General features: G+C 45.6%; 1 protein-coding gene across 1 annotated transcript in view; it reads right to left on the reverse strand.

Moving 5' to 3' along the window:
* C1H22orf15 (chromosome 1 C22orf15 homolog) overlaps positions 1–13931 on the reverse strand; it is a 57852-nt gene extending 43921 nt beyond the window's left edge. Inside the window, exon 1 of the mRNA XM_068242800.1 lies at positions 13829–13931. The gene's annotated coding sequence lies outside the window, so the exon portion shown is untranslated. The remainder of the gene's footprint in view (positions 1–13828) is intronic.
* Positions 13932–26418: the final 12487 nt, after the last annotated feature.

Genomic DNA, 26418 nt, shown 5'->3' on the forward strand with positions numbered 1-26418 from the left:
ATGTGCTTAAAGTTTCGCGCTCGCACGGTAACTAATGTTTGCACGCGATAACGTGTGAACGGCCACGCAATCACGTGCAAAAGTCTGCGCTATCATGCAAACGTTAGTGCGCAGGCGCAAAACTTTGCGCGCGTAAAGATGTGCGCACGGCACCTCGTGTGCTAACTGCTTAGTGCGGGCAAGCTAACAGTTAGCACTTTTTTGTGAATCAAGCCCCTGATGTGTGTGGTGTGGTGTGATGTTCCTGCTGCACTGCATCGCACTGCCAACAAATAAAAAAAAAATAGACTTGAATGACTTCCGGTAATGTTGCGTCGCCACGGAAGTTGGTTGCTATTACGCTGTTGACTTTGCATCAGATTGGATACTTCTGGCACACCACATTCCAATGCATTAAGTGCGCTAGGCTCCATTGACTTTCATTGCTCTAGCCACACCTTGCGTTTGCAAAGGATAACGCAACGCAGGTTTTAAGTGCAAGTGTAAATAGGGCCTTACTCTTTACAAAAGCGCTTCCTGGAAAGGATCTACTGTATACAAAGATACAAGCCAGCCTCCCTACTCGCTCGCACACTATTTTAGCAGTTGGACTGTGCCACTGTCATTAGTAAGTGCTTTTAAAAATAAAGAAAACCCTGAGAATCCCCTATGAGGAGATGGAATCTTTTCTGATTTGTCAGATTTGTACAATCTATTGTTAAGCGATTAGCGGGCTAGCGCTAGTGCTTTTTAAAGTGCTGGTACTATGCTATCCTATGGCAGTGTCCTCACTGCCGCGATTGGTGCCGATCGCGAGCGTTTTGCGATTAGCTCCAATCACAAACGTGTTACCTGCAACATTTTCTGAGCAACTCTGGAGTGATCGCAGTACAGTGCTAATAAAGCGCTGACCGTGATCGCTCTGGAATCGCGGAAGTGTCCAGTGATTTTTACTATGCTAATTGTGGTAAAATCACTTGCGCAAAACGGAAGGGCAATTGTTCTCATTTTTAGATGTGAACAGGGACTAAGTGACATAGGGAAAAAATACATTTAAATTGATCCTCAAGCCTATGAAAAAAAATAAGTTTTACTCACCTGAGGCTTCTACAGTGGGATGCGAAAGTTTGGGCAACCTTGTTAATTCTCATGATTTACTGTATAAATCGTTGGTTGTTACAATAAAAAATGTCAGTGTAATATATCATATAGGAGACACACACAGTGATATTTGAGAAGTGAAATTAAGTTTATTGGATTTTCAGAAACTGCGCAATAATTGTTTAAATAAAATTAGCCAGGTGCATAAATTTGGTCACTGTTGTCATTTTATTGATTCCAAAATCTTTAGAACTAATTGTTGGAACTTAAATTGGCTAGGTAAGCTCAGTGACCCCTGACCTACATACACAGGTGAATCCAATTATGAGAAAGAGTATTTAAAGGGGTCAATTGTAAGTTTCCCTCCTCTTTTGATTTTCTCGGAAGAGTAGCAACATGGGGGTCTCAAAACACCTCACAAAGCCTATTCACCATCATGGTTTAGGGGAAGGATACAGAGAGCTCTCTCAGGGATTTCAGCTGTCTGTTTCCACGGTGAAAAACATATTGAGAAAATATGTTCAGGTTCAGTTCAAGTTAAGGCTCGAAGTGGCAGACCAAGAAAAATCTCAGATAAACAGAAGAGACGAATGGTGAGAACAGTCAGAGTCAACCCACAGACCAGCACCAAAGACCTACAACATCATCTTGCTGCAGATGGAGTCACTGTGCATCATTCAACCGTTCAGCGCACCTTACACAAGGAGATGCTGTATGCGAGAGTGCTGCAGAGGAAGCCGTTTCTCCGCTGACAGCACAAACAGAGCCGCTTGAGGTATGCTAAAACATATTTGGACAAGCCAGCTTCAATTTGGAATAAGGTGCTGCGCACTGATGAAACTAAAATGGAGTTATTTGAGCATAACAAGGGGCTTTATGCAAAACAACACAGAATTCCAAGAAAAACACCTGCGACCTACAGTAAAATATGGTGGTGGTTCCATCATGCTGTAGGGCTGTGTGGCCAGTGCAGGTACTGGGTATCTTGTCAAAGTTGAGGGACGCATGGATTCCACTCAGTATCAGCAGATTCTGGAGACCAATGTCCAGGAATAAGTGACAAAGCTGAAGATGCGCCGGGGCTGGATCTTTCAACAAGATAACGACCCTAAACAGTACTCAAAATCCACCAAGGCATTCATGCAGAGCAATAAGTACAACATTGTGGAATGGCGATCTCAGTCCCCAGACCTGAATATAATTGAAAATCTGTGGTGTGAGTTAAAGAGAGCTGTCCATGCTCGGAAGCCATCAAACCTGAATGAACTAGAGATGTTTTGTAAAGAGGAATGGTCCAAAAAAGCTTCAACCAGAATCCTGACTCTCATTGGAAAATACAGGAAGTGTTTAGAGGCTGTAATTTCTGCAAAAGGAGGATCTACTAAATATTGATTTCATTTCTTTTTTGTGGTAACCAAATTAATGCACCTGCCTAATTTGTGTTTAAACAATTATTGCACACTTTCTGTAAATCCAATAAACTTAATTTCACTTCTCAAATACCACTGTGTACCTATATGATATAATTAAAGAGACTCTGTAACAAAAAAAAGTTCCCCTGGGGGTACTCACCTCGGGAGGGGGAAGCCTCAGGGTCCCCCTCCCCTGTAGCTGCAGGCAATCCAGCACTGGCTCCCCCAAAGCGTCCCGCATTCCTGGCTCGACAAGCCTGACAAGGCTTGATATATTTACCTTCCCTGGCTCCAGCGGGGGCGCTGTTGCAGCTCTCAGCACGGAGATAGGCAAAAATAGCCGATCTCTGTAGGGTCCGCTCTACTACGCAGGCACAGGAGACTTGCACCTGCGCAGTAGATCGGACCGACAGAGATCGGCTATTTTTGCCGCTCTCCAAGATGAGAGCCGCTACTGCGCCTGCGCTGGAGCGGGGAAGGTAAATATTTACATCCCCACTGTTCGGAGGGGCACAGCAAGACCGCTGTGGGACACAGGAGGACGGGAGAAGCCTCGATAGGATCCGGAGGCTTCCCCCACCCGAGGTGAGTAGCCCCCAGGGGAACTTTTTTTAGTTACAGGTTTTCTGTAACTGACATTTTTTTTATTGTACCAACAAACAATTTATACAGGAAAATCATGACAATTAACAAGGTTGCCCACACTGTACCAGCCCCCTGCATCTGTCCCGTGCCCGTGGAGTCACTCGTGGATCCTGCTGTCCCCCGCCGCCAGCTACTTTTGATTTCGGCCGACAGGTGTACTGCGCATGCGCAGGCCTAGCCACACGTCTTCTTCTACGCGTTCCCATCCGCAACAGTGCCCTGCACAGACGCAGGATGTTATTGCGGATGGGAACACGTAGAAGGCTTCATGTGGCCAGGCCTGTCGGCGAAGTGAGAGTAGCTGACAGCGGGGGACAGGATGAACTGATCAAGACTGCAAGGGCATGGGACAGCTGCAGGGGGCTGGTAGAAGCCCCAGGTGAGTAAAACCTATTTTTTTTTCATAGGCTTAAGTGTCTCTTTAACCACTTCCCGACCGCCTAACGCACAGAGGCGGCCGGGAAGTGGACCCCACAAGGACCAGCTCATGCCCAAAGGCGGCGGTCCTTGTAGGGGCATGGGCGGAGCGATCGCGTCATCCGTGACGCGATCCTCCGCCGGCGCCTGTCTCCGCTCACCCGCCGCAACATCCCGCCGGCCATACGGAAGCGCCGGCGGGATGTTAAGTCCGCGATCGCCGCATACAAAGTGTATAATACACTTTGTAATGTTTACAAAGTGTATTATACAGGCTGCCTCCTGCCCTGGTGGTCCCAGTGTCCGAGGGACCACCAGGGCAGGCTGCAGCCACCCTAGTCTGCACCCAAGCACACTGATTTCCCCCCCCCCCCGCCCCAGATCGCCCACAGCACCCATCAGGACCCCCCCTGCCCACCCCCCAGACCCCTGTTTGCACCCAATCACCCATCAATCACTCCCTGTCACTATCTGTCAAGGCTATTTTTTTTTATCCCCCCCTCCCCCCTGCCCCCTCCTGATCACCCCCCCACCCCTCAGATTCTCCCCAGACCCCCCCCCCTGTGTACTGTATGCATCTATCCCCCTGATCACCTGTCAATCACCTGTCAATCACCCGTCAATCACCCATCAATCACCCATCAATCACCCCCTGTCGCTGCCACCCATCAATCAGCCCATAACCTGCCCCTTGCGGGCAATCTGATCACCCACCCACACCAATAAATCGCCCGCAGATCCGACATCAGATCACCACCCAAGCGCAGTGTTTACATCTATTCTCTACCCTAAACACCCACTAATTACCCATCAATCACCCATCAATCACCGCCTATCACCACCTGTCACTGTTACCCATCAGATTAGACCCTAATCTGCCCCTTGCGGGCACCCAATCACCCGCCCACACGCTCAGATTGCCCTCAGACCCCCCCTTATCAATTCGCCAGCGCATTACTTACATCTGTTCTTTCCTGTAATAACCCACTGATCACCTGTCAATCACCTGTCAATCACCCATAAATCACCCCCTGTCACTGCCACCCATCAATCACCACCTGTCACTGCCACCCATCAATCAGCCCCTAACCTGCCCCTTGCGGGCAATCTGATCACCCACCCACACCAATAGATCGCCCGCAGATCCGACGTCCGATCACCTCCCAAGTGCAGTGCTTACATCTATTCTCTACCTTAAACACCCACTAATTACCCATCAATCACCCCCTATCACCACCTGTCACTGTTACCCATCAGATCAGACCCTAATCTGCCTCTTGCGGGCACCCAATCACCCGCCTACACGCTCAGATGGCCCTTAGACCCCCCCTTATCAATTCGCCAGTGCAATATTTACATCTGTTCTCCCCTGTAATAACCCACTAATTACCTGTCAATCACCTGTCAATCACCTATCAATCACCCATCAATCACCCCCTGTCACTGCCACCCATCAATCACCCCCTGTCACTGCCACCCATCAATCAGCCCCTAACCAGCCCCTTGCGGGCAATCTGATCACCCACCCACACCAATAGATCGCCCGCAGATCCGACGTCCGATCACCTCCCAAGTGCAGCGTTTACATCTGTTCTCCACCCTAAACACCCACTAATTACCCATCAATCACCCATCAATCACCCCCTATCACCACCTGTCACTGTTACCCATCAGATCAGACCCTAATCTGCCCCTTGCGGGCACCCAATCACCCGCCTACACGCTCAGATTGCCCTCAGACCCCCCCTTATCAATTTACCAGTGCAATATTTACATCTGTGCTTCCCTGTAATAACCCACTGATCACCTGTCAATTACCTGTCAATCACCCATCAATCACCCCCTGTCACTGCCACCCATCAATCACCCCCTGTCACTGCCACCCATCAAGCAGCCCCTAACCTGCCCCTTGCGGGCAATCTGATCACCCACCCACACCAATAGATCGCCCGCAGATCCGACGTCTGATCACCTCCCAAGTGCAGTGTTTACATCTGTTCTCCACCCTAAACACCCACTAATTACCTATCAATCACCCCCTGTCACTGCTACCTATCAGATTAGACCCCTATCTGCCCCTAGGGCACTCAATCACCCGCCCACACCCTCAGAATGCCCTCAGACCCCAGTCCTGATCACCTCGCCAGTGCATTGCTTGCATCTATTCCCCCCTCTAATCACACCTTGAGACACCCATCAATCACCTCCTGTCACCCCCTAGCACACCTACCCATCAGATCAGGCCCTAATTTGCCCGTGTGGGCTCCTGATCACTCGGCCAAACCCTCAGATCCCCTCAGACCCCCTTCCGATCACCTCCCCAGTGCATGGATTGCATCTATTTTCCCCTCTAACCACCCCCTGAGACACCCATCAATCACCTCCTGTCACCCCCCTAGCACTCCTATCCATCAGATCAGGCCCAATACAACCTGTCATCTAAAAGGCCACCCTGCTTATGACTGGTTCCACAAAATTCGCCCCCTCATAGACCACCTGTCATCAAAATTTGCAGATGCTTATACCCCTGAACAGTCATTTTGAGAAATTTGGTTTCCAGACTACTCACGGTTTTGGGCCCGTAAAATGCCAGGGCGGTATAGGAACCCCACAAGTGACCCCATTTTAGAAAAAAAGACACCCCAAGGTATTCTGTTAGGTGTATGACGAGTTCATAGAAGATTTTATTTTTTGTCAAAAGTTAGCGGAAATTGATTTTTATTGTTTTTTTTTCACAAAGTGTCATTTTTCACTAACTTGTGACAAAAAATAAAATCTTCTATGAACTCGCCATACACCAAACGGAATACCTTGGGGTGTCTTCTTTCTAAAATGGGGTCACTTGTGGGGTTCCTATACTGCCCTGGCATTTTAGGGGCCCTAAACCGCGAGGAGTAGTCTAGAAAACAAATGCCTCAAAATGACCTGTGAATAGGACGTTGGGCCCCTTAGCGCACCTAGGCTGCAAAAAAGTGTCACACATGTGGTACCGCCGTACTCAGGAGAAGTAGTATAATGTGTTTTGGGGTGTATTTTTACACATACCCATGCTGGGTGGGAGAATTCTCTCTGTAAATGGACAATTGTGTGTAAAAAAAATCAAACAATTGTCATTTACAGAGATGTGTGGCACTTTTTTACACCCTAAGTATGCTAAGGGGCCCAAAGTCCAATGAGTACCTTTAGGATTTCACAGGTCATTTTGCGACATTTGGTTTCAAGACTACTCCTCACGGTTTAGGGCCCCTAAAATGCCAGGGCAGTATAGGAACCCCACAAATGACCCCATTCTAGAGAGAAGACACCCAAAGGTATTCCGTTAGGAGTATGGCGAGTTCATAGAAGATTTTATTTTTTGTCACAAGTTAGCGGAAAATGACACTTTGTGAAAAAAAACAATTAAAATCAATTTCTGCTAACTTGTGACAAAAAAATAAAAACTTCTATGAACTCACCATACTCCTAACGGAATACCTTGGGGTGTCTTCTTTCTAAAATGGGGTCATTTGTGGGGTTCCTATACTGCCCTGGCATTTTAGGGGCCCTAAAACGTGAGGAGTAGTCTTGAAACAAAAATGACCTGTGAGATCCTAAAGGTACTCATTGGACTTTGGGCCTCTTAGCGCAGTTAGGGTGCAAAAGAGTGCCACACATGTGGTATTGCCGTACTCGGGAGAAGTAGTATAATGTGTTTTGGGGTGTATTTTTACACATACCCATGCTGGGTGGGAGAAATACCTCTGTAAATGACAATCTTTTGATTTTTTTACACACAATTGTCCATTTACAGAGTTATTTCTCCCACCCAGCATGGGTATGTGTAAAAATACACCCCAAAACACATTGTACTACTTCTCCCGAGTACGGCGATACCACATGTGTGGCACTTTTTTCCACCCTAACTGCGCTAAGGGGCCCAAAGTCCAATGAGTACCTTTAGGATTTCACAGGTCATTTTGAGAAATTTTGTTTCAAGACTACGCCTCACGGTTTAGGGCCCCTAAAATGCCAGGACAGTATAGGAACCCCACAAATGAATCCATTTTAGAAAGAAGACACCCCAAGGTATTCTGTTAGTAGTACGGTGAGTTCATAGAAGATTTTATTTTTTGTCACAAGTTAGCGGAAATTGATTTTTATTGGTCTTTTTCAGAAAGTGTCATTTTCCGCTAACTTGTGACAAAAAATAAAATCTTCTATGAACTCACCGTACTACTAACGGAATACCTTGGGGTGTCTTCTTTCTAAAATGGGGTCATTTGTGGGGTTCCTATACTGTCCTGGCATTTTAGGGGCCCTAAACCGTGAGGAGTAGTCTTGAAAACAAATGTCTGAAAATGACCTGTGAAATCCTAAAGGTACTCATTGGACTTTGGGCCCCTGAGCGCAGTTAGGGTGCAAAAAAAGTGCCACACATGTGGTATCGCCGTACTCAGGAGAAGTAGTATAATGTGTTTTGGGGTGTATTTTTACATATACCCATGCTGAGTGGGAGAAAGATCTCTGTAAATGGACAATTGTGTGTAAAAAAAATTAAAAAAATTGTCATTTACAGAGATATTTCTCCCACCCAGCATCGGTATGTGTAAAAATACACCCCAAAACACATTATACTACTTCTACTGAGTACGGCAATACCACATGTGTGGCACTTTTTTGCACCCTAACTGCGCTAAGTGGCCCAAAGTCCAATGAGCACCTTTAGGCTTTACAGGGGTGCTTACAAATTAGCACCCCCAAAATGTGAGGACAGTAAACACACCCCACAAATGACCCCGTTTTGGAAAGTAGACACTTCAAGGTATTCAGAGAGGGGCATGGTGAGTCCATGGCAGATTTCATTTTTTTTGGTGCAAGTTAGAAGAAATGGAAACTTTTTTTTTTTTTTTTGTCACAAAGTGTCATTTTCCGCTTACTTGTGACAAAAAAATAATATCTTTTATGAACTCACTATGCCTCTCAGTGAATACTTTGGGATGTCTTCTTTCCAAAATGGGGTCATTTGGGGGGTATTTATACTATCCTGGAATTCTAGCCCCTCATGAAACATGACAGGCGGTCAGAAAAGTCATAGATGCTTGAAAATGGGAAAATTCACTTTTTGCACCATAGTTTGTAAACGCTATAACTTTTACCCAAACCAATAAATATAGGCTGAATTGTTTTTTTTTTAATCAAAAACATGTTTGTCCACATTTTTCGTGCTGCATGTATACAGAAATTTTACTTTATTTGAAAAATGTCAGCACAGAAAGTTAAAAAAAATCATTTTTTTGCCAAAATTCATGTCTTTTTTGATGAATATAATAAAAAGTAAAAATCGCAGGAGCAATCAAATAGCACCAAAAGAAAGCTTTATTAGTGACAAGAAAAGGAGCCAAAATTCATTTAGGTGGTAGGTTGTATGAGCGAGCAATAAACCGTGAAAGCTGCAGTGGTCTGAATGGAAAAAAAGTGGCCGGTCCTTAAGGGGGGTAAAGCCCTAGGTCCTCAAGTGGTTAATGTACATTTATACATATGCACACTAATGCATTTTAAATGTTACAATTTTACATTTTTTGTTATTGTGGTCTTTTAAGGGGATGTGCAATATGGTAAAGGATCAAGACAATTAAATCAAAATAAGTAAAAACATATTTATGATGCTGAGAGCATTGAGAGCGTATTATTTTTACACAGTTTTTTATGACCTATATCAATATTAATTTTTTTCAAACAATTTGCTGTCAACAAATGTACAACATAGCACAGTGAGAGAATATGTTAATTTTCAAAAGCCTTGTTCATAAAGAACAGTTATAAAGAACAGTTTTTGGCCTGTTAGTGGGTAAAATTTTGAAACCAAGAAAGTACTATTTCTAAATTGCAAGTTTTCATTTATAGATTTTTTTCTATGTCAGTTTCTTTACTCGTGCTACTAAATATTTTTAATTTGGAGATGAATTGAAGTCAGCAATATTGTTAAAACAGAGAAGGTAAAACAGGCATCCATAGCACCAGAGTGTGTTTGGCCTAAGGGTGACAAGACAAATAACACTTATATTGCGTTTTTCTCCTGGAAGCCTCAAAGCACTTGAGCTGCAACCACTAGGGCGCGCTCAAGAAGCAATAGCAGTGTTAGGGAGTCTAGCCCAAGCACTCCTTACTGACTAGGTGTCGGCTTACCTAACTGGAAGGACCGAGATTTGAACCCAGGTCTCCTGTGTAAGAGGCAGAGCCTTTTAAATTAGTGCTAACAAATGACACCTACTGTGTGTGGGGAGTAGTGCAGAGTCTTAGCGCACCTCCCTTGCCCCAGCGTCAGTCTCTGTTTTCCCAAAAAGCAGCCCGTTCCGAAGTCCTGGTTGGCTGGGTCGGTACCCTCTGACCCAGACATAATAAGCTGTGCATACGCAGTATGTCCGCTTGGGTACCTTGTGACAATGCTCCCCTCCGACCTCAAGTCCAGTGCACGTGTGCGCCGAGTACTTCTTTCTGCGGGAGTGCATATGTACTCCTGCATACATACTGCGAATGTGCCAACCCTGCCAACCAGGACTACAGAATGGGCCACTTTGTAGGAAACTGGAGGCTGACACCGAGGCAAGAGAGGTCTGGTAAGACTCCCCACACACACAGTAGGCATCATCTTTGGCATAGTTTTAGAGCTAAGGTAACCATTACACTCTCCATTACACACTATCCATTACACTATCCAGCCAGTGGTCAGGAGGAATAGGCAGCAGGCATGGTGGTTGGCTCATAGGGGGAAGGCATGGAACAAGCAATCAGTTACACAGCAACAACAGAGTAGAGGGTAGAGGGGTGCACAAAACCAATAGAGAACCAATGTAGCAACCATCAGTTGGAAGCCAGATGCATCAGGCCAATCTGTCAGCAGAGATGGTCAATGAGATGCAGTTGAAGAGGCACTGTAAGTTATCCAGGATGCCAACTTTTATGGTAATTTAGCTGGTTGCACTATCAGAAACACTTCCTATCTGTATATACTGCTGTATATCTGTATTTAGCCCTGCCCTGCCAGTGATGCTTTGCCTAGGTTGTTTAGCTATGTGCAATTCTCGCAGAGCATTCTGAGAGGCCAAGCATTATTTTTACTGGATATTGGATTCACAGAAACAAACATTCCGCAGAGATGCACCTAACAGGACTACAGATGTAGTCACCTGTGATAAATTTCATAATGTAAATCAGGGAAAGATTTACAGTGAGCAAACTCTGACTAGATCATTTATGAATAAATATTGTAACAAAATAAGCAATTTTATTCTCTATTTTATATAATTCTAGCTTACCATCAAATGAAATGCAAATTGTATGCCCAATGCTGAATTTCATTGGCCCAGTTGCGAGCTGCATACAGTTTGCATTACATTTGCATGCAAGCCAAAATGATTTGCATCTCATTGACTATCTCTATTTGTTTGTGTTTCATAGGAATGAAAAAGATGATTTCAATCTATTCAAAACATACTTTTCCAAAACAAAGTTGCCTAAATGTGAGTAATAAATGTCACAAAATCTATCATGATATGGGTATATTATACTAACCTCCTTGGCGGTAATCCCGAGCTGAGCTCGGGGTATGCCGCCGGAGGTCGCCGCTCAGGCCCTGCTGGGCCGATTTCGGTTCTGAAAAAAGCAGCACACGCAGCTGGCACTTTGCCAGCCGCGTGTGCTGCCCGATCGCCGCCGCTCCGCGGCGATCCGCCGCGTGCAGCGGCGAAAGAGGGTCCCCCCAGCCGCCCGAGCCCAGCGCAGCCGGAACAAACAGTTCCGGCCGGCGCTAGGGGCTGGATCGGGCGGCTCTGACGTCAGGACGTCGACTGACGTCCATGACGTCACTCCGCTCGTCGCCATGGCGACGAGGAAAGCGAAACAAGAAACAAGAAACAAGAAAAAAAAACACATTGCAGCCTCCCTGGCAAAATAAATAAACCGCCAGGGAGGTTAAGGAAAAAAATCCACAAAACAAAATAGAAATGTAAAAACAGGTAAAATAATCCCCTTGGATGTATTATAATCTGTAAAATGGCTGATATACAATAAATCAATAAGTGTTCATCTTCAGACATGTCCCTAGGATAGGGCATGATAAAGCGCATTGTGACAATAGGCAGTGAATATTCATAAATCGCTTAATAGTCCATAACATTTATCAAAACACGCAAGTTGAAAAACCTGTGCCAAATAAACTTGTAAACAATCTGTGCATAAAGTGCAATCAATGAAGAATCATAGTTTAGGCTGCAATAGTATCAAAATTCTATAGAAGGGAAAGTGCATGAAGTGCATGCCGTAAGTGAATAGCGTTAACTAGAGGACTTTGATCAGATCTATGATTCTTCATTGATTGCACTTTATGTACAGATTGTTTGGAAACAGTAAATTCGGGCGCCTGAGGCTAGTGGACAAATCGGGCGCCGCCATTCACTCCTATAATAAATATCGTTTAATGGGCGCCCGATAGGAAAAAAGGGCGCCGGAGAAAACTAACGTTTTAAAAGCGGCGCCCGGAGACTTAATGTTGTATTACTGTTTCTCATGATTACACATTATTTAATGATTTATACATTTTTAAATATTATTTTTAAACGAAAAACAGTACAATATTTTTTTCCAAACATTATTTTTAAACGAAAAACAGTACTTTTTTTTTTTTTTTTTTTTTTTTCCATTATTTTTAAACGAAAAAACCAACAGGGGGGTCTTAGGTTTAGGCACCAACAGGGGGGTCTTAGGTTTAGGCACCAACAGGGGGGTCTTAGGTTTAGGCACCAAAAGGGGGGTCTTAGGTTTAGGCACCAACAGGGGGGTCTTAGGTTTAGGCACCAACGGGGGTCTTAGGTTTAGGCACCAACAGGGGGTCTTAGGTTTAGGCACCAACAGGGGGTCTTAGGTTTAGGCACCAAAAGGGGGGTCTTAGGTTTAGGCACCAACAGGGGGGTATTAGGTTTAGGCACCAACAGGGGGTCTTAGGTTTAGGCACCAACAGGGGGGTCTTAGGTTTAGGCACCAACAGGGGGGTCTTAGGTTTAGGCACTAACAGGGAGGGTCTTAGGTTTAGGCACCAACAGGGGGGTCTTAGGTTTAGGCACTAATAGGGGGGTCTAGGGGTTAGGGGTAGGTACAGGGAGGGTTACTTAGGCACCAACAGGGGGGTCTTAGGTTTAGGCACTAATAGGGGGGTCTAGGGGTTAGGGGTAGGTACAGGGAGGGTTACTTAGGCACCAACAGGGGGGGTCTTAGGTTTAGGCATCAACAGGGGGGTCTAGGGGTTAGGGGTAGGTACAGGGAGGGTTACTTAGTAATTTTTTTTTTAAACGTTATTATACGTTTCACTATTTAAACGAAAGATTAACGTTTTTACAATTGCCGATTTAATGCACATTATGTAATGATTTATAACTTTAAAAAACATTAATTTTAAACGAAATACAGTACAATACATTTTTAAACGTTATCCATGCTTATCGTTAAAAACCCGGCGCCCTTTTTTCCCAGCGCCCCTTTTTAACGTACGCAGATTGTTTACATGTTGATTTATTGGCACCAGTGCACTTTTGCACATTTTTGAATATTCACTGCCTATTATCACAATGCACTTTATTATGTGCTATCCTAGGGACATCATTAAGGTTTAACAATTATCGATTTATTGTATATCAGCTAACTGATTATAATTATATTACATTTATTATCCACGATTTGGCAACTTTATTTTGGAATAGTGTTTTTGGTGATGGTGACTGCACATCCAACACTCACATGCTCTAAAATGTTCTGCACACAAATATGAAATGTAGACATTTCTTAATCATTTCATCGTCCCCCACCCCATAATTTTATTTGGATTTAACACGCTGCTGTTGAAATAAGACATTTGGGTTCAAATGTTATATAGTTTTCCTACAGTACTGACATGCTTTGGTTCAAAACTTTCTCGATTATGTATTTTCAGTTGTAAACATTTATCTTTTTACAAACAAAAGGTTACATTTTTAAAGCAAATCTGTAGTGACCTGGAAGTAAAAAAGGCAGAAACTCACTTATGTAGAGGGAAGATGTGTGATGTGCATGAAAGGGTGTGTTAGGAGGCTGGCCCTTACCTACTACGTTATGGTTTTAAATTGTATATGAGTATAAAAGTTGTCAGGATATTCTGCTTATGGATTATGTACCACAAATAAATTATTTTTCTATTTTTGTACTTATTGTGGCTCGTTGCCCTTTTTTTTTTCTCTATTTAAAATATTTGTTCTATATGGACCTACCTGGGGCTTTCTCCAGCCCCATAAGCATGTGTGAGTCCCTCGCCGTCCTCCCACGGTCTGCCGTTCAACTGCGATCAGCCCCGGTAACTGGCTCAGTTGTGTCAATCTATTCTGCTTTCTCTCTACAATACTGAAATAAATACTGGAACATTTAGTGCATTACATTAATTAATCAAGTGCACAATTATGCCAACATGTTTTTAACTGTTACATTCAAAGAAAAAAAATGAGAAGAAAAATTCTCAAAAGACCACAATAAAGGCAAATATGTAAACAAGGTACAAGGATGTACAAGGTACAAGGTAACAAGGATGATAGTGACAGCGGGAGAACAAAATTACGGTACACTATATATAACCCTGGGGTCTTTCCAAAGATGTACATTTTATTGATTAGCACCTTTCTCAGGTCACTCTCATAGCCAAACTCCAGCACCTACTACCTGTACAGCCAAACTGCCCTTGAATGCAACTGAAGCATATTTGAGCAGCACTGCCTGAAAGTGTATTCTAGCTTTCTACAATAGCAGCTTGACTTGCTAGGGAGAGGGCTATGTGACTGCTGGAAACCGATGCTATAAATTATCCGTGTGGCACTGACAAATCTGTTCCATAGCAGAAGTATGTGAGCTGGTGATGGCTGCATCTTATCCAGCGTACATTGGGTTATCTTACAGCTTAATTAGTCACAATTTTCCAATTTCATATGATTTACAGATATTCAACTAAGGAACAGGGTTTAGAACTAGTTACAATTTAAAGGGAACCTGAAGTGAGTAAAATTATTTGAAATAAACACATGACATAGCTGCAAATGAATATTACATACTAACCTCACCATCAGTTCCTCTGAGAAGCTCATCATTTTCTTCTTACAGTTTTCTCTTCCAGTTCTGACAAGATTTTGTCAGAACTGAAATATACCAGTTGCTGTCAGTTATACATCAGCAGCTGTCAGTCACAAGTAAATGTGCAAGGTAATGTCCATCTTTCCCTATGGCTCAAGTGGGGGATATTACAGTTTAACAGCATGCTGACCAGGAAGGAAGCTGTTATGGGGTAATGGCCATTTTTAAGATGGAGGACAGATACTTTCATTGATCACAGTGGACATACAGGACGCAGGAGAGGAGAAAGAGATTGAGGAGTAGACTACACAGGAGGGAAGTATGACCTGTGTATGGTTATTTTGACTTTTTATTTTCAGTTCAGATTCTCTTTAACCACTTGCCGACCGCGCACTCATAACGCGCGTCGGCAAAGTGGCAGCTGCAGGACCAGCAACGCACAGGCTGCAGGCTAATTAATCAGAATTAATTAATTCCTGTCAATTCACGGCGGGGGGCTCCGTGAATAGCCTGCGGGCTGCCGATCGCGGCTCGCAGGCTAAATGTAAACACAAGCGGAAATAATCCGCTTTGCTCAACGCTGCTAACAGTAGCAGCGTTGTACTAGATCAGCAATCAGCGACCGGGGATCGCTGTCACATGACAGGCAGGAGCCTGTTAGAGGCTGCACAGGACAAATCCGTTCCTGTGCAGCCTCCCATCTCCGGGGCAGGGAGGGAGGAGAGGGAGATGGGGAATCTTGCGGTGGAGGGGGCTTTGAGGTGCCCCCCCAGCCAGCCACACGCAGGCAGGAGCGATCAGACCCCCCCAGCACATCATCCCCCTAGTGGGGAAAAAAGGGGGGCGATCTGGTCGCTCTGCCTGGTATTTGATCTGTGCTGGGGGCTGTAGAGCCCACCCAGCCAGGGCCGGATTTCTGGCAAGGCCACATAGGCCATGGCCTAGGGCACCAGAAATTTAGGGGTGGCTGAGTGAGGGGCAGTGAAGCTGTTCTGTTCAGCCATCCCTATCTACAAAGACAGCTTTAACCTTTGAACTCTCTGTCCTGTACTTGTCTCGTCCCTGCAAGACCTGTAAGCTCTATCCTGCAGGTATACATCGGCTTAACTCTCATGGTGACACAATGGGTGCATCATTAATGAGATGGCAAACATAACATAAAAGTTCTTAAGGAAAACATAATTTATAATTTATATGCGTATTACTAAAATAGTTATTGTCTGTGGCATCCAATGATGGAAAGTAAGGAGAATTCTCATTGGGGCATGCAGAGATAACAACCATACAGACGATATAGTTGGCCTTGGGCGGTAAAAAGTACAAATCCGGCCCTGCACCCAGCACAGATCAGCGAAATCAGCACTAGTCCTTAAGGGGGGGGGGGGGGGGGTAAAGGCTGGGTCCTCAAGTGGTTAAGATATATATTTCTGTTCACCAGTTTGCTGTGTGGAAACAGCTGTACCATTATTCGGATACACTGCCAATTCTTTCATAGGATTATGCACACTTTCTCTGTGCCCTAAAAGAACTAGTTGGTGTATTTGACAAATAAAACTCCCTTAGCCTGTTATATGTGAAGTCTTGAGAAATGCTTTGCATGATGGGAGGGTCACCCTTCTATAAAATACATTCAGCTCTAACAGTTAGACCTGTCTTGATTTATACACCATGGTCAGCCTAGCATCAATCGCCTTCCTGAGCTTTCTAATAACAGGTAATATGCTTATAACAACACTTGCATGTAGACTGTTAGTCTTCATTTACCATAACATACTTTTCTTCCTCTCCAGGCTGCCAGGGTCAGCACTCAGTGACTCAGGATCCTGTTATAACAATATATGTAGGACAAAATGTCAGAGTTCCTTGTAACCTGGGAGGAGGATTGACAGTTGCTGGAAACAGCGTAGCATTTTTACAGCAGAAGGAAAGAAATACACCCAGCTCCATTATGAGATATCGGAGTGAGTCCAACAAGGGGAGAGGAGATGGAGTACCAGCCCGATTTGAGGTGTCTGGCACCGGTAGTACTGGGTATATGGACATCACTGGGGTGCAGGCGGAGGATGATGCTGTTTATCATTGTTATACTTGGACAGGAAGCCAGTGACACAGTGACTGCTCTGTATAGAGAAGTACAACAACTACTGCCAGAAGAGGAAGGAATCCTTTCACCCACATCACCTGTACTTCTGAGAATCAATGACAAGCACAGTCATTTTTACAGAATATCACTTATTTATTTACTGTCCAGAAATGTCAGGACAAGCTGCTTCATGCAGAAATATGTTATTAGACACCTGAGGTAACAGAAGTATGGAGGCTGCCATATTTATTTTCTTTTAAACAATACCAGACCAGTAGCTTGGCTGTCCTGATCATCTGCCTCAAAAATGTTTAGTCATAGTCCCTGAACAAGAATGCAGATCAGATGATTGACTAACGTTTGACTGCATTTGCTATATGTTGTTTTAGGTGTGTTTTAGCATGCTTCGAATGTCCTGACTTTTTGACCCTGGAGGCACCAGGGTCAAACCCGGATGTCACCTCCTATATCCACTTCTGCGAGAAGTTGTGCATCCCAACCAAGTCCTTCAAGGTTTTCCCTAACAATAAGCCCTGGATCAACAGCAAGCTGCACCGGCTCTAAAAGCTCAAGGAGGAGGTGCACAAGTCTGGTACCCCAGATGAGTTAGCGGCAGCTAGGAACTCTCTTAACCGGGAGTTGAGGGCCACAAAGAATCAATCCTCTGCTCTTTTGTCATTTTTTTGTATGCTGGTGCAACGGCAAGGGACAAGTACAAGCTTCAAAGAGTAATTAGTTTGAAGGAAAAGATCATTGGATCACCCCTGCCACCCCTGGACTCCTCTACGTTGCGAGAATACCCTCAAGGGTCTCTAAGATTGCGTAGGACCTCCAACACCCGAGCAGGTGCTTCCTTGAACTCCTTCCATCGAGCCAACGCTATAGAACCATCCCCTTCAGAACCACCAGACACAGGAGCTCCTTTCTTCTAACAGTACTCAAATTGAACTCTTCTGCCCACGTCCGACCATCTGCACCTGCGGAGTTCCAGCCGCTGGATAGCAATAGTCTCCTCGCTGCCCACTGTGAACACTTACCGGTCATTAGGAGCTGTTCCACACCCTAGCAGTCAGTGGTGCTCTCTGACCGGTCACCTGCCCCAATATAGGTGTCTTTGCCCGTATTAATGTTGTATCTCTATGCTTTTATCAATGCAATCCCCTGCCAAATGTCAATGCTATGTCTGTCAATGAAATATCTGTCCTTGTAATCACTGCCAATGCCATGTGTTTTGTCGTACTTAGCGAATAAACCAATTCTGATTCAGACACTACTAATCGAATCAGACTTCGGTCAGAAACATCTGATATGCATGCTTAGGTCTATGGTTAAAAAGTATTAGAGGGAGGGGATCAGCAGGAAGTCAGTTTAAAAGGAAATAAATATGGCAGCCTCCATATCCCTCTAACTTCAGGTGTCCTTTAAGGGGATGTGCAATATGGTAGAGGACCAAGACATTCTAATCAAAATAAGTAAAACATATTTATGACACTGAGAGAATTGAGAGCATGTTATTTTTAATACAGTTTATTATGACAAATATTAATATCAATATTCATTTTCCTCACATGGATATAACACAATGAGAGAATATGTTAATTGGCAAAAGCTCTTGTGAATAAGGAACAGCTGCTGCCCTGTCTTCCAGTTGATAAAATGTAGAAATGATAACTGAGACAGTGCCCACTTAATACAGATCTACTATAAATGGCAACTTTTCATTTATAGATTTTTTTCATGTCACAGTAAGAGTTGTTAGAATGTGGAATATTTTATCACTGGAAGTAGTAATGACAAATACTATATTTGCATTTAATAGAGGTTTGGGTGCTTTCCTTGAGTTGAAGGACACCAGGAAGTTATTCCAGGGATTTTAGATGAATGCCATCTGGATTCGGGAAGAATTTTTCTCCCGTGAAAGGTTAATTACCCCAAGCCTTGTATGGTTTTTTCTTTTGCCTTGCCCTGGATCAACTGGGATATGTGAGGAGCAGGAGAGGAAGGTACCTAATGCTTACTTTATTTGTTTATGTTATTTAAAAAAAAAATCTGATTGGACTTGATGGAAACATTTCTTTTTTCAAGCAAACTAACTACAATAAAACCTTGGATTGCAAGTACCATACACACTCGTAAATTAGCCAACCCGCATATAAGCAGAGGAACCCACTTTTCCCTCCAAAACCAAGAAAAAGTGATTGATTTGCGTATAATCCACCTTCCTACTATAGCCCCTTCCACAGTAGCCAGATGTGTCCCCAGTACAAGTCATGGCTTGGTGTCATAGCTAGGAAACACAGCGATTGCCACACATGAAGAACATTCTATAGTTGTATGCTTTACTCCACAAGCTTAAACTTAAGACCCATTCCCAAGACCTAGCAGCAAAATCAGTACGGATGTTTCCATTATGCAAATATCACAAAGGTAAACACATTATTTTGTGCTTGCAGACTTTATCAGAGGTCCTTTTATGGACAGGAAGTTTCTTTCAGCTGAGTGGTTGTTAGGGACTTGTGGGATAGTTACACCCCTCTCCGGCGGACACCTCTTTTTGAAATGGTGCGGGATAAGCAAAGACCTAGGATGGATCCCCCCCCCCCCCCCCCCCGTTCCATTTATTTGACCACATACACACCCATACCACTAGAGCTTTTAATAATAAAGTTTATATGTATTATTATTATTTTTTTCAAACTCAGCGCACATATAACCTCAGCTATTCGCGTAGCAGCTTATTTGCCGCACACTTGAGCTGAGAGGTGCTTTCATCATAGTTTGTAATGCAGTATACCTTTTTCTAAAGTTAATTAATCTTTATTTATACCTTTATAACGCAGTGGAAAGAACACCTCCCCATCCCTTCACTTAAAATGCCATAGCCTTGGCCTCGCTATAATATAGTATATCCATCTCCATTCTTCCATCTTCCATACTCCTCACTCCTACACATTCCCACACACATCTACTGCATTCATCCCATCACAACCGTCTCCACTATTCTACAACATATCCATCTCTCCTCTCTCATCTAACATCCTTTGCACTTGTACCTTCAACTCCCACTCACATCTACCACATTCATCACTCGTTCCCTGTCTTATACGTGCCCCCCCCCCCCCATCTCTACCAAGGGCATACCTCAGATCACTATGATCAATTAATTAAACCCTGCCCCTCTAAGTGGACTCCTCCAAATTTTCAACAAGATGGTTCCACATGTTTTCCCCACAATCATACAATGCGTTCATCTTGTTAACCCATTCAATCAATGTTGGTGGAGTAGAGCCTTTCCAGCCCAATATGTATTTGGTGCCGTTAAGGGCCTATTAGTCCCCCTAGTGGACCTTGTGTTTATATTACAGTCCCCTGGTACGCCACTCGGACAGTTTGTAGCTGGGTGGTTTTGCCAAATGCGTGTTTTCAATTTTGCCAAATACAATGTTCATGAGCTTTAAAGGACATCCAAGGTGAAAGTAAACTGATGAGACAAACAATTGCATCTATCCTCCTTCACCAAAAAATGACTTCTTTTTTTTTTTTTAGATACCCCACTGGTTTATTTTATATTTAAAGAGTACCTAAAGTGAGTGGAAAATGATGTGCCCCTGAGGTGTACATACCTAGGGAAGGGGAAGGCTCTGGATCCTAGAGATGCTTCCTCGATCCTCCTCAGCAGAAGGGAACCCTGAAGATCCATTTGTTGCTGCTTGTCAGGTGCCTTGTGCAGGCACAGTATCAGCTTCCTCTCAGGCTCCGGCAGAAATAGCTGAGCCTGATTGTGACCACTGAACTGCGCAGCTGCTGATGCCTCATGTCTGTGCAGTAGACCGGATACAATCGGGTTTGGCTATTTATTGGAGTCTGAGAGGAAAGCCGCTACTTTTCAATGGTCCAGACAGAGAATCAATGGGGAGCTCCAGTGGGAGCTTCAAAGATGCTTTGCCAGGCTCAGAGAAACAGTAATTACAGTGACAGATACACTGTAATTACAGTGTCGGGAGACTTGCGGCGAGAGGCGGCAGGTGTTTAGCGGTGGTAGGTAAATTACTGAGAGGTGACGGCGCAGCTGCATGGGGCTTCAGCGATGTGCGGCGGCCCGATGGGAGTTTTGGGGTTTAGCTGGTTTAGACCTGCTCTTTGCTGGTCTATACTAACGCTCATGTCAGGCGAGAAGCATCACTTCCTGGCAGCATGAAATGAGTAATAGGATAGGGACTAAAGAACTCGCTGGGTGATAATATTGCCCAAGCAAGTTCTTTTTCACCCTGTGGGGGAGTGAGGTGTTACATTCAATTGGATTAGGCATTGTATACAGTCCAGTATATCTGGGACCCAATTTAGGGAATGCCTGACATAAAGGAATATCTCCAGTGGTGACCCAAACTAAATCTCCATGGGAGCTTTGCCTTTAAAAAAAATCTCCTGGGAAATATTTAACCTTGGAAGTATGGTGATGATCACAGTTACATTGTTTAGTTGAAAAAATACATTTGTCCATCAAATCCAACCAGGAAAATAAATGAATGAACAATAAGTATATTTCTCTCCTGCACCCTCACATATCCCACTTAATCCAGAGGAAAGCAAAAAACAAAAACAAAAAAACAAAACCCTTAGAAGCAGAGCCGGTTTTAGACAGGCACATATGAGGGGGAAGTCAAAAATGGGTAGGGGGCATCATGAACGGGGACATTTGGGCGTGGTCATGACGCATGTGGGCGGGGCTAACTGTAATGTAGTTATACCAGCTAATGTAGTTACATAAAAAATAATATGAAGTAAATGCCATAATGACAGACAGCTTTTTCCCCAGTAAATGCACGTAATGACAGACAGCGTTCCCCCAGTAATGTAATGAGACAGCGTTTCACCAGTAAATGCACATAAGAGACAGCCTTTCACCAGTAAATGCACATAAGAGACAGCCTTTTACCAGTAAATGCACGAAATGACAGACAGCCTTTCACCAGTAAATGCACGTAATGACAGACAGCCTTTCACCAGTAAATGCACAGAAGGACAGACAGTTGTATATGTCCCCAGTATATGTAGCCAGGTGTATATGTGCCCAGTATATGTAGCCAGGTGTTATGTCCCCAGTATATGTAGCCAGGTGTATATGTCGCCAGGTCTATAGGTGTCTCCAGTAGATGTGATCAGGACTTACCCCCAGTATAGCCAGGTGTATAGATTTCCCCAGGTGGGGTGGCAGCGGAGTCTGAGAGAGAAGAGGAAGCTGTGGGCACAGCAGGGAAGGGGGGAAGTCTCCCCCCTTCCCTCACCTTGGGGCTCCCCCTCTCTCTCGCTCCGCCCTCCAGATATCAGCAGGTGGCAGCGCGGGAGAGCGAGAGATCGGTGCGCCTCTGCCACTACTCTGGTCTAGTCTAGACCAGAGTAGCGGCACACAGATCTCTCGCTCTCCTGCGCTGGGAAGCGAGGAAGTGTTCTACCGCCGCTGCCACCTGCTGATATCTGGAGGGGGGAGCGAGAGAGAGGGGGAGCCCCAAGGTGAGAGAAGGGGGGGGAGACTTCCTCCCTTCCCCGCTGTGCCCACAGTTTCCTCTTCTCTCTCCGCTTCTCTCTCCCCTGCCACCCCTGTTTGAGGGGTCAGAGTAATTATTTAAGGGGGCGATGCCCCCTCTTGCCCTATGCTAGAGCCGGCCCTGCTTAGAAGGCTTGTGCCAAAAGCTAATCACTTTCACAGCCATATTAAAATTTTCTTGTATTTGTGTGACAATTAGCCCTCAAGAGCAGGAAAAGCCCTGGGAGCTGATAGCCCACGAGAGCTAACAGTGTGTGCGCGCACACATCCAGAGGGGTACTGGGGATGTTGCTTTGATCAGGGATTACAATTGGGACACTTCTTTCATAGATCATAATGATTGAGACACTCATCTTTAAAGAGAAACAGAGAAGAAGTACCCTCCTGTATTTTACCTTATAAATCAGTGGGAACATGACAGTAAACACCTAATCTGCTCTTTGTTTCATTGTTCTCTGTTTAATCTGACTGTTAACACCTCTGATAAGAATCCCCGACTGAGCATTCAGTCTAGCTTTGCTACGGAATGATTATAGCTGAGTCTGTCTTCTCTGGTGTCTTTTCAAGCCCAAGCCTGCCCCCTTGTGGCTCTGCTATAATGACTCAGCAATAATCATTCCCAGCAAAGCCAGGCTGAATGCTCAGTCCGGGATTCTTATCACAGTTGATAACAGACACTTTTTGCAGTGAGGATGAAACAGAGAGCAGGGTAGGTGTTTTCTCTAATGTTCCCACTGATATATATGGCAAAATACATGAGGGTGCTTCGTCTCTGGTTCACTTTAAGGGTCCAGAGCAGCTGTTTAAAAACATTTATCAAACAAACCTCCCACTAAGGGAGGTTCAAAAAAGGTTTGGGCTGATGGGAGGATGACAAGCATTTACAGTGGTTAGTAAAAGTATTCAGCCCCCTTGAAGTTTTCCACATGTTTGGAATCATGTATGATTTTCATTCCACTTCTCACGTGTACACCACTTTGTATTGGTCTTTCACGTGGAATTCCAATGAAATTGATTCATGCTTGTGGCAGTAATATGACAAAATGTGGAAAACTTCAAGGGGGCCAAATACTTTTGCAAACCACTGTAATTACCTTTCTGCTTTTTAGCAGCCCATCTGTTTGTGGTCCTAGCTGCAAATGCTGCGGTTTGAAGAGATTGTGGTGATATCATGTGACCCCAGCCACTGCAATGAATGCCAGAAGATGTAGTCAATTAATATACTTTATACATCTTCAGGCCTGGGGATGTAGTCACATTCAGGGCCGTGCAGAGGGTCCATAAGTGGGGGGTGCTCAAATTTAAAAAAGGGGCCTGGCAATGCCTTCCCCCGCATACCCCCCGCTCCTCGTTTCTGGCTAGGGGGGTATTGATTGTCATGCTGCTGAATGCAGATGATGGGTGCCATGTGGGTTCTGAGTGTAAGTACTGAGTGTCATGTGGGTTCTGGCTATGGTTGGGTATCGAGTGTCATGCGGGTGTTGATTGCAAGAACTTAGTGCCATGTAAGATCTGGGTGCGTGTTCTGGATGTCATGTGGGTACTGGGTGCAGGTACCGGGTGTGACATGGGTGCGAATACTTGGCGCCATGCCTGTACTGGGTGCTGGCTATGGGTGGGCTTTGGGCATCACATAGATTTTGAATGCAGGTACTTTGGGTGCGGTTACGGGTTAAGTGGATACTTGGTGCAGATAGTGGGTGCCATGTGGAAGCTGTGTGCAGGTGTGCGTACTGGGTGCAATTTTAGGCCTGGGTGCAGATACTTGGCGTCATGTGAGTGTGAGTACTGGGCGCCAGCTATGAGGGGAAGGGGTGGGTGATGGGAAAAGTAGAGGTCAGTGTGGGTGCTGCAGGAAGGGGCAGGGCCATGCAGTGGATCCTCAAGGGTGTGGTTGATGGGGGAAGGGTAGGTCACTGTGGGTGCTGGGAGGAGAAGGAACTGTGGGTGCTGTGGAAAGTAGAGGTCAGTATGGGTGCTGGCGGAAAGGGAGGTCACTGTGGGTCCTTTGGGGGAGATCACTGTGGGTCTTGGGAGGTAGAGGTCATTGTGGGTGCAGGGGGTGGGAGGTCACTATGGGTGCTGCTATGAATGGCATAGTTGCTGCTAAAGGAGGTAGAGGTCAGTGTGGGTGCTGGGGGAAGGGTAGGCCACTGTGGGTGCTGGGAGAAGTCAGTGTGGTTACTGGAGGAGGGAGTGGATGCTGGGTGTTGGGAGAAGCCACTTTGGGTGCTGGCAATGGGAGAGGTCACTGTAGGTGCTGCTTTTGGGATGGGAGGTCCCTGTGGGTGCTGCAGGGGACAGGAGGGTAGCCACTGGGGGAGGGAAAAATCACTGTGGGTGCTGGGGGAGGGATAGGTCAGTGTGGGTGCTGGGGTAGGCAGGATCACTGCTAGAGCTGGGGAGGGAGAGGTCACTGTGGGTGCTAGGTGGAGGGAGAGGTCACTGTGGGTGCTGGGGGAGGGAGAGGTCACTATGGGTCCTAGGTGGAGGGAGAGATCACTGTGGGTGCTAGGTGGAGGGAGAGGTCACTGTGGGTGCTGGGGGCGGGAAAGGTCACTGAGGGTGCTGGGGGAGGGAGAGGTCACTGTGGGTGCTGGGGAGGGGGAGGTCACTATGGGTCCCAGGTGGAGGGAGAGGTCACTGTGGGTGCTAGGTGGAGGGAAAGGTCACTGTGGGTGCTAGGTGGAGGGAGAGGTCACTGTGGGTGCTAGGTGGAGGGAGAGGTCACTGTGGGTGCTAGGTGGAGGGAGAGGTCACTCTGGGTGCTGGGTAAGGGAGAGGTCACTGTGGGTGCTGGGTAAGAGAGAGGTCACTGTGGGTGCTGGGTAAGAGAGAGGTCACTGTGGGTGCTAGGTGGAGGGAGAGGGCACTGTGGGTGGTGGGGGAGGGAGAGGTCACTGTGGGTACTGGGTAGGGAGAAGTCAGTATGGGTCCTAGGTGGAGGGAGCGGTCACTGTGAGTGCTAGGGGAGGGAGTGGTCACTGGGTACTAGGTGGAGGGAGAGGTCACTATGGGTGCTGGGGGAGGTAGAGGTCAGTATGGGTCCTAGGTGGAGGGAGAGGTCAGTATGCCACACTAGGATTCCTGTCTGGGCCTCTTCACTTGAAAGTGTCCCAGGCGGGGCGGAGCTTCCAGCGGGTGGGCGGGGCTTATCGCGGTCGGGGGCGGAACTTATTTTGCGCGGCGAGAGGGGCCTTTTTTGAAGATTTTAAAAAGGGGGGTGCCTGGGCACCCAGAGCACCCCCCTGTGCACGTGCCTGGTCACATTAATAGACTTCATCTCCCAACATGCATTGCGACATCAGGAGCCACTGCGGAATATCTAACTGCAGCGGCTGTGACAAAAAAGATGTTAGATCATATGCAGACCTGTGGGGGGGGGGGGGGGGATAGGAAGCAGTCCCTAGACAGTAATTAGCTGCTTGACACCCCCTAACAGCCCACACTAGTTACAAACTTCCCGTAGAGGAAGTTTTGTGTGGTATATTAGAGGAAGGTTCGTGTGGTATACTTTTTTTTCAGATACTGGCCACTAGATGGTAGTATAACATGTAAGCTGGAGCCTGACAATCCACAATGTATAATCCAAATAGAACACTACTTTACATTTCACAACCAATTCATAGTAATAATAAAGCGGAGTAGAGTGGGAGCAGAACTGACTCTGTCCCATATAGAACTCCAGGCAATGCATCCCCCCCCCCCCCCACACACACACACACACAAAGACCACCAGCACCACATACAGACATACAAATAAGCTATTAATATTGAGCTATCACTTTTTTTTTTATGACAGCTGAATTTCTGTAGGATAAAAGGCATACACACGCCATACCGCCGACAATGACAGGTCCGTCAGACCCCCCTGCTGGGCGGACGTTTAGCGGACAGTAGCATGTGTGTACATGCTGTCGGCAGACTGATAAGGCTGTTTCTGAACGAACCCGAAACAGCCTTATCAGTCTGTATGGCATGTGTTTGCGCCTTAAGATAATGATACAACAATAGGAGTACTGCTAGGATCCCAGAATATCTGCAGCACCTCTGGGCACTAAGGAAGGGGTAGATATGCAGTGCATTTAGCATGCTACAGCAAATGGTGGGTGTGG

Source organism: Hyperolius riggenbachi, chromosome 1 (genome assembly GCF_040937935.1).
Source record: "Hyperolius riggenbachi isolate aHypRig1 chromosome 1, aHypRig1.pri, whole genome shotgun sequence".
Classification (NCBI taxonomy): Eukaryota; Metazoa; Chordata; class Amphibia; order Anura; family Hyperoliidae; genus Hyperolius; species Hyperolius riggenbachi.